This window comes from Peromyscus maniculatus, chromosome 8, assembly GCF_049852395.1.
Source record: "Peromyscus maniculatus bairdii isolate BWxNUB_F1_BW_parent chromosome 8, HU_Pman_BW_mat_3.1, whole genome shotgun sequence".
In the NCBI taxonomy this organism is placed as follows: domain Eukaryota; kingdom Metazoa; phylum Chordata; class Mammalia; order Rodentia; family Cricetidae; genus Peromyscus; species Peromyscus maniculatus.
This window is the reverse complement of record NC_134859.1, coordinates 16971937-16980294: the sequence shown is the minus strand read 5'-3', so window position 1 is coordinate 16980294 and position 8358 is coordinate 16971937.

Genomic DNA, 8358 nt, shown 5'->3' with positions numbered 1-8358 from the left:
GTCAACTTGACACAAGCTAGAGTCATCTGAAAGGAGAAACTTCTATTGACAAAATGCCTCCATAAGATTGGGCTACAGGCAAGTCTATAGAGCATTTTCTTAGTTGTGATTGATTGGGGAGACTCCAGACCTCTGTAGATGGTGCTCTCCTTGGGCTGGTGGTCCTGGGTTCTATAAGAAAGCAGACTGAGCAAGCCATGGGGAGCAAGCCAGTAAGCAGCATCCCTCCATGGCCTCTGCATCAGCTCCTGCCTCCAGATTCCTGCTGTTTGGGTTCCTGTCCTGACTTCCTTCAGTGATGAATGGTAATATAGAAGTGTAATCTAAATAAATCCTTTCCTCCCCAGCTTGCTGTTTGGTCGTGGTGTTTTCCTGCAGCAATAGAAACCCTAAGTAAGACATGCAGCAAGCTCTTTACTCACCCAGCCATTTTCCTCAGCTCCAGGACATGTTCTTGAACCCTTAAAACTGTGAGCTCGGTCAACCTCTTTGCTCTATAAATACCTGCTCTTGGGTATTTCATTACAGGCATGAAAATGGACAGAAAACATCTCCTGCAGATGTCAGGTCCCTGTTACAGCCGGAGTGGAGGCCCTTACCTGACAACACTGTTGGTTACAAATGCCACACAAGGGTTAATACCAGGAAAGTCGTCTCACTTAACTCCACAGAAACCCAGTGAGGGAAGACAGTACCACAGTGTCTCTTCACTGCAAAGAGCCTCAGCTCTTCACTGTCTTACCCATAGTCATCTGCCTAGTGAGCCACAGAGCCAAGGATTGGAACTCGGGCAGTCCAGTCAAAAAGTGGGCCCCAAGCTGGGCGTTGGTAGTGCACGCCTTTAATCCCAGCCCTCAGAAGGCAGAGCCAGGCAGATCTCTGTGAGTTCGAGGCCAGCCTGGGCTACCAAGTGAGTTCCAAGAAAGGCGCAGAGCTACACAGAGAAAACCAAAAAAAAAAAAAAAAAAAAAAAAAAAAAGTGGGTCCCAAATCACTCTCTGAAGCTGATGATGAGGGCCTATGTGGAGGCCCATGGTTCCAAAGCAAGCTCATGTTACCCCTAAAACCCAGGGTGGGGTTGGCAACTGATGCCTGGTCATGACACCATCGTGGAAAACAAGCAAATGTAATAAAGATGCGCCCATTCACTCCGACCAAATTCAACAGCACGCAGGAGGAGCACTCCCAGAGATTCTGCTATACGAATGGGTGTCTGACTCAAAAGCAGATATCCAGGAAGGCATGGCCATCAGAGGGCAGGACGAAAAATGTGAGGAAACTAATGTTCTCCAGTGTTGACTCCGCCCAAGTCATACAAGGCCTTGTGGGAGGAGCCCAGGAATTCTAATGCCCTGTGTGTCAGGGAATTTTCTCATTGTTGTGACAAACTACAGGAGAAAAGCGTGTGAAGGAAGGGTTTGTGCTGATTTACAGTCTGAGGGAACAGACTGTGTGCTGGAGAGGAAATGGCCGCAGCAGTGAGCATCTGGCCACGCTGTGTCTGTGGTCCCAAACCAAAGAGACGGGCTGATACTCAGCGCGATTTCTCCTTTGTGTTCAGTCCAGGAGCCCGGGCCATGGGATGGCACTGCCCACTTTGAGCTCAATCTCCCCTGTTCAGTTCAAGTTTTCTGGAAGCATTCTCACAGACACACTCAGAGTTGTGTTGCCAGGGAAATTCTAGATCTCTTCAAGTTGTCATGAAGATCAGCCATCACAATCTGAAAGTCATGTGTGGTGGAGGAAGTCCAGGCTCCTCTGGGAATGCAGAGGACAGGGATACCTGATATGGCCTAGGTGGAGGGAGCTAAGATAATTGGGGGGGGGGGCAGAGTGGTGACCAAGGGTGTTTTATACACAGGACCAGTATCTTCAAAGACATGAGGGACTAGTGGGGGAGATGACTTAGACACAGCTGGTGCTGTCGGGACAGGCCTGGGGAAAATATGCCACTAGCCAGGCAACCTGAACCACCGTGAGAGGGAGGCCATCCCATTCTTAGCTCTTTTCTGCAAAGAGAACAGCCTCTGGGTTCTCAATGAGATAAAGCATTCACCAAGAATGTGGCAATGCCCAAAACGCTCTGCCAATGCTGCATTTTGAAATAGCAAAACCAAAAGATAGCACAATCATTTTATCCTGCTAGCCATCATTCTGTTTTCCACTGCATCTATTCATCCTGCCTGCTCTGCACCATCCATCCAGCACTGGACCATCCACCCATCCAGCACTGGACCATCCACCCATCCAGCACTGTGCTATCCACTCTGCCTGCACCATCCATCCTGCCTGCACTGTACTGTGCATCCTGTACCGGACCATCCATCGTGAACTGAACCTGCCTCTTCTGCACCATCCATCTTGCCCACATTGCACCCATCCATCCATCCTGCCTACCTGTTTGCTTACCTGCCTGTGCAGGCAGAACTTCAGTGTGCTTGTACTTGCAGGAAGTTTTAAAGGGGCAGCATCACTCCTGTTGTATAACACAAACATTGCCAGTTCCCATACTGGAGCCTCACACTTACCAACGATCAGTTTAAATGCCTTGTGTATCCTGTGTTGCTTATCCTAGGGAAATCTGAAGCTCAGAAGGATTCAGGCACTGACTCAGGACCATGCCTCCAGGAAAGAAAGGAACTAAATGTTGTCTGTTAAACATCTCCCCGGGGTCTTTTCCCTCTGCACGCCCCCACCCCAGGCCATTACATCATATTACTAAGGGACTTCATAGATTTCTGAGAACATTGCCCCATTATTGTATTTATGCTTTCTTACAAAGTACAAGCTCTGAGAATTGAAGTGTCTTCTCCAAGTTCACACAGCTTTTGAAGGGGCAGAAGGAGCTTTGAACCAAGGTCTTATATTGCAAAGCCAAAACTATTTCTCCTTTGTCTGGGGTCTCAAGTTCACAGCAAAAAGCCAAACAGCACTAACATTGCATGCAGGGTCCTTCAAAAATCATGTTATCTTAATCTCTGAATTGGCAGGTATTCATCAAGCAATCAAAAGACAAATACCTTGGTGAGCAGAGAGTGCCAGTCACAGCCAATGACATCATAAGGAACAGACTGTGCCAAGTCAAAATTTAATTTCCTCCAACAGAGTGGCAGGCTGGGAGATAAAGCTAAAGCCACTGACGTCCCTGACATGGAAGGCCATGCCAGATCAGCTTCAGAGGAAGAACTGGGTACTGGGAAGGGACAGGTGACACAACACAGTCCCACAGATGCACACACAAGGACACTTGCTGACACACAGGCACAGAAAGATACAAAACACATATGCACACAGACTCAAATACTGCCCATACCCCAAGGCACAGGTGTGCGTGCGTGTGCGCGCGCGCGCGCGCAGCGCGCGCGCGCGCGCGTACACACACACACACACACACAGAAACACAGACACACAGAAACCTACAGAGAACATGTATGCATAGTCACACACACACACACACACACACACACACACACACACACATACACACAAACACATCCTCAACAAGAAGCAGGCACACCCAATGCACCTTGCTGCCAGTGGGTGCTGAACCTTCTCTTAACCCCTCCTATGTACACAAAAATCGTATCCTTCCCAAACTGGAGACTCTGGGGAAAACATGATTTCCTCCAGGCACCTTGGGTCTCCTTGACCCTGCCCAGTCAGTGGTGGAAACGGCCTTGGCAAAGGTGTGTGTGGGAAAGGCTGGAGTCAAGCTGACCTGTGTTCCACCTGAGTCTCGCTACGCACCAGCTGCAGGACCTGGGCGGGTAGCTCAACTGTTCTGAGCCTCTGTGTTGAGTTGCTTTGTTTTTTGCTTCTTTGTTTTCTTTTATTCTTCTCTCGTTGTAGCTAGAGTTTTCCTGCCTTGCCCACAGTCAGGACAAATCTTTGTCACCTGCCAGTCCCACAGCCGCTCAGACCCAACCAAGTAAACACAGAGACTTATATTGCTTACAAACTGTATGGCCGTGGCAGGCTTCTTGCTAACTGTTCTTTTATCTTAAATTAATCCATTTCTATAAATCTATACCTTGCCACGTGGCTGGTGGCTTACCGGTGTCTTCACATGCTGCTGGTCATGGCGGCTGCTGGCGGTGTCTCTCTTCGCTTCTGCCTTCTGCTTCCCAGCATTCTCCTCTCTCCTTGTCCCGCCTACTTCCTGCCTGGCCACTGGCCAATCAGTGCTTTATTTATTGACCAATCAGAGCAATTTGACATACAGACCGTCCCACAGCATCTCGTATATTACATTTCTCCTCCTTCCGCTCCTCCCCATCCCTCCCCTGACCTCCTCTATTCCCCAGATCAATTCTTCCTTTGTTTACCTTAAAAACAAACAAACAAAACAAAACAAAACAAAAAACAGGTCTCCCAGTGGTATCCACCAAGCATAGCCTAATAGATACAATAGGACTGGGCACAAACCCTCATATCACAGCTGGATGTGGCAACCCAGTAGGAGGAAAAGGGTCCCAAGCACAGGCAAAAGAGTCAGAGACAGCCCCACTCCCACAGCTCTCACAGTTGGGAGTCCCACAAGAACACCAAGCAGCTACATAACGATAACGTATAAGCAGAGGACCCAGCTCAGACCCATACAGGGTCCATGATTGTTGCTTCAGTCTCTCTGAGCTCCCATAAGCCCTGCCTATTTGATTCTGTGGTCTATAGTCTCACGTTGTCCTCCACCGCTCTGGCTCCTACAATCTTTTCTCCCTCTTTTCTTTGGGGTTCCCCTGGCTCTGCCTAGTGCTTGGCTCTGGGTTTCTGCATCTGCTCCCATCAGTTGCTGAACGACACCTCTCTGGTGACCATTGGTCTAGGCACTGATCCTTGAGCATAGTTGAGTATCATTAGGAATCTTATCTCTAGAATGAGCTGGTAATTTTGTGACGAGCCCTGTGGACTAGAGGCCTTGAGGGCAAGGAATCGTCTATGCTACTTATCTTTAGTTTTTGAATGTCTATCTCTGTCGCCTGACTAGGAGCATGGCACAACGTCTAGCAGCACCTAGGAAGTGGCCAGCTAATCCGTGTGACACGAAAGAATCAGAGGGCATCATCAGCATCCAGCACAGGGCAGAACAAAGTAACCCCACATAAACTTCACTGAGAAAAGGGACACATGAACATCTAACCACAACCACGTTCAGACTCCATGTCACTGTATCTGGTACCTCACTTCATCCTTTGCAAACAATGAACAGGACATATGCTTGGAGATGGAAGATGGCATCCAAAGGAGTCAAAGAATTGCCTGAGCCTACCAGCATCCTGGGCCAGTCAAACCTAGGCCTCTGGTTGATGACTCCACACCGAAGCCACAACCACCAGGGGCTCCATGAATAACTCCAAGGGCTGGTTGGTTTTTGTCAACTTGACACAAACCTTGGCACAAGAGGGAATCTCAGCTGAGGTATTGCCTCCATCAGTCTCTCAGTGAGCACATCTGTGGGGCATTTTTTTTGACTGCCAAAGAGAGTGAGATAGCCAAGCCCACTGTGGGCAGTGCCATCCCTAGGCAGGTGAGCCTGGGAGCAAGCAGTAAGCAGTGTGCCTCCAATGGTCTCTACTTCAGCTCCTGCCTCCAGGCTCCTGCCTTGAGCTCCTGCCCTGGCTCCCCTCGATGATGGACTGTACCCTGTAAGCTAAATAAACCCTTTCGTCCTCAGGGCTTTTAGTCATGGCATCTGTCACAGCAAGAGAAAACACTAAAACATTCCACCAAATAAATACTTTCTTAGGTGATATGTTTTAATGAACGATTTCTAAGCTGACTGCCTTATCCATGTGGGAAGGATTTCCTTCTTCAGAAGGAATTGCCATGTGATCTTCAGTGCCTGGTGACATCTCATCCTGCATGTCACAATCCACAAGCTCCTCAGTCTGCTCCCTCTCAGCTGATAAAACTTACATATATGATAAATAATATGTGTTATATGCTATTGTGTCAACATCTACTAATATATAGCACATTGTATATTGTGAGAGATTATACATATTACATATTGAAATATCCTCTATAGTCTATCATCTATCTATCTGTCTATATTTCTATCACCTATCTGTGGCATATATATACACACATATATATATGCTGACATATACATATATATGCTGACATATACATATACACATATATATGCTGACATATATGTGGCAGATATCTATATGTATGAACATGCTCACACCCATATGGCAGACATCTATCTATATGCACATACATGCTGACTGCTTTCTGTTTGAAGCCCATTCTGCCCCACAATGCCTTTCTTCTGTTTGTGTAAACCACACAGCCCCACCCACAGTCAGCTGGGTCTGTTTTTCTCTTGTGGCAGTACCATCCCTGGTTTTGAAACTCAACCAACCTGGAGGCCAATTGAGCTGTTTTGCATCCCAGCTGCACCTGACAGGAAGCAGGGCTCAGGGCTGCTGAAGCCCTTTGCAGATCCCACCAAGTACCTATGCTGGCATCACTGTCCCGCCTGCTTCGGGCCTGATAGGGGAGGTAGAGAGAGCCTGCCTCTGCCGGAGGCACACAGAGCACCCGGGGCATAATCTGTCCTCACAACAGAAAATGAAAATGTCTAAATATAGCGGCCACCTGGTAAGCAGGGCCAGGGCAGAGTCACAGCTGTGACTCACGGACTTGAGGGGAGGCTGGGCTGTGCACTTGCTGGTGGCCTTACCAGTCTATGGAGCGGAGGGGAGGCAACTTGGTGGTGGCAGCTTCCATTCTAATGGTTTGAACTCGGAGGTGGATCTGGTGGCTTTTGGAGACTTTTCTCTTGTACGGTTCTTGTACTTTCCAGTGTATGAACTCTGGACATGGCCCCATGTACACAGAGTAAATAGAAGGGGGTATGGAGTAGTAGCCTAATGATCCTTTTTCCCTAACCCTCACAACCTCAAACCCACACCCTACCAGCAACATGAGCCCCAAATTCTACCTTTAGTAATCCATTTCATGGGACTTGCCATTCTTTGGGGGCTGTTCTTAAGTTACCTTCATCTGGAGTGAGATGGGAAGGGACAGGTGTTCACTATATAAAGATGAGAGCTTCTGGCACCGGAGCATGCCAGGGAACACCTGACTTCTCCATTTCAGAGAGAGCTGAAAGGACATCACAGGAACAGGAAGTGAAGGAGGTCACACGCGGTCACCCATATGTCCTGAGGGCTCTGGCCACGTCTCCTTGTTGTCTCTGAAGCCTTTGCAGTTCTCCTGAAACACTGCCACACCATTCTTCTCACTCAGGTGACAGCTCAAGTTCACCTCAGGTGACAGTGGGGACACACTGGGGCACCCTGAAAAGGACAGGGTTCACGTCGATGAAATGTTTGATCATGTCCTGAAGACTTGGAAATACAAGATGCACGATGGGACTCGCTAACAGGATGATCAAAAGCCCACAGCTAAGAGTAGCAGGGCAGGAAGAAAGGAGCTGGGTCCTGCACGGGACCCGGAGCTGGGCTGCCTGTGTTGTGTTCTGGGGAGAGTGTCCACTGGATGTTTTAAATGTTCACACTCCATAGTCATTATTGGAAAGCTGGCAAGCCTTGGTCTTTCAAAGCTGTTACCTCCTCTCCCCCTGCTGTGTGTGTGTGTGTGTGTGTGTGTGTGTGTGTGTGTGTGTGTGTGCGCGCGCGCGCGCGCGCGCGCGCGCATGTAGGTAAGTGTACTTATTTGTGTACATTTGTGCAGAGACCAGAAGCTGACGTTAAGTGCCCTCCTCTACTGCTCTCCACCTTATTTTTGAGACAGGGTCCCTCACGGAACTTGGAGCTCACCAACTGGCTAGACTAGCTGGCCACTGAGCCCTGGGACCAGCCTGTCCCCACCTCGCCAACGCTGGGATTACTTGCTGTGCCTGGCTTTTTCTGTAGGTGCTGGGGATCAGAATTCAGGTTCTCATGCTTGTATGGCAAATGCTTTATTGATGGTGACGTTCCTCGCCCCTCCTTCATGTGCTTCTGATATGGGCTTTTCTTCTCTAGAACCTTCTGCTGAGGCTGAGAATTGCAAAACCAAGAAACTCCGAATTCACAGGCCCCTGACTCCAGACTGAACTTGAGAATGAGTTGTCTCCCCTGTGCCTGTCTTCTCTTGGGATGGCCTCCTGCTAACTGATGCATCCTGTTCTTGTCCTCTCTGACTCCCAGCATCACACACACACACACACACACACACACACACACACACACACACACACACACACACACCTCTACCCATCACCCCAGGCAGGCATCTCTCCCCTGTTTGCCTGAAGGGTACAGTGGCTCTTTCTCCCTGTGATGATTTCTCCAGCCCATCCTCCACTGTGACCCAGGGAGAACCTTCCAGAGCTTGAAGCCAACC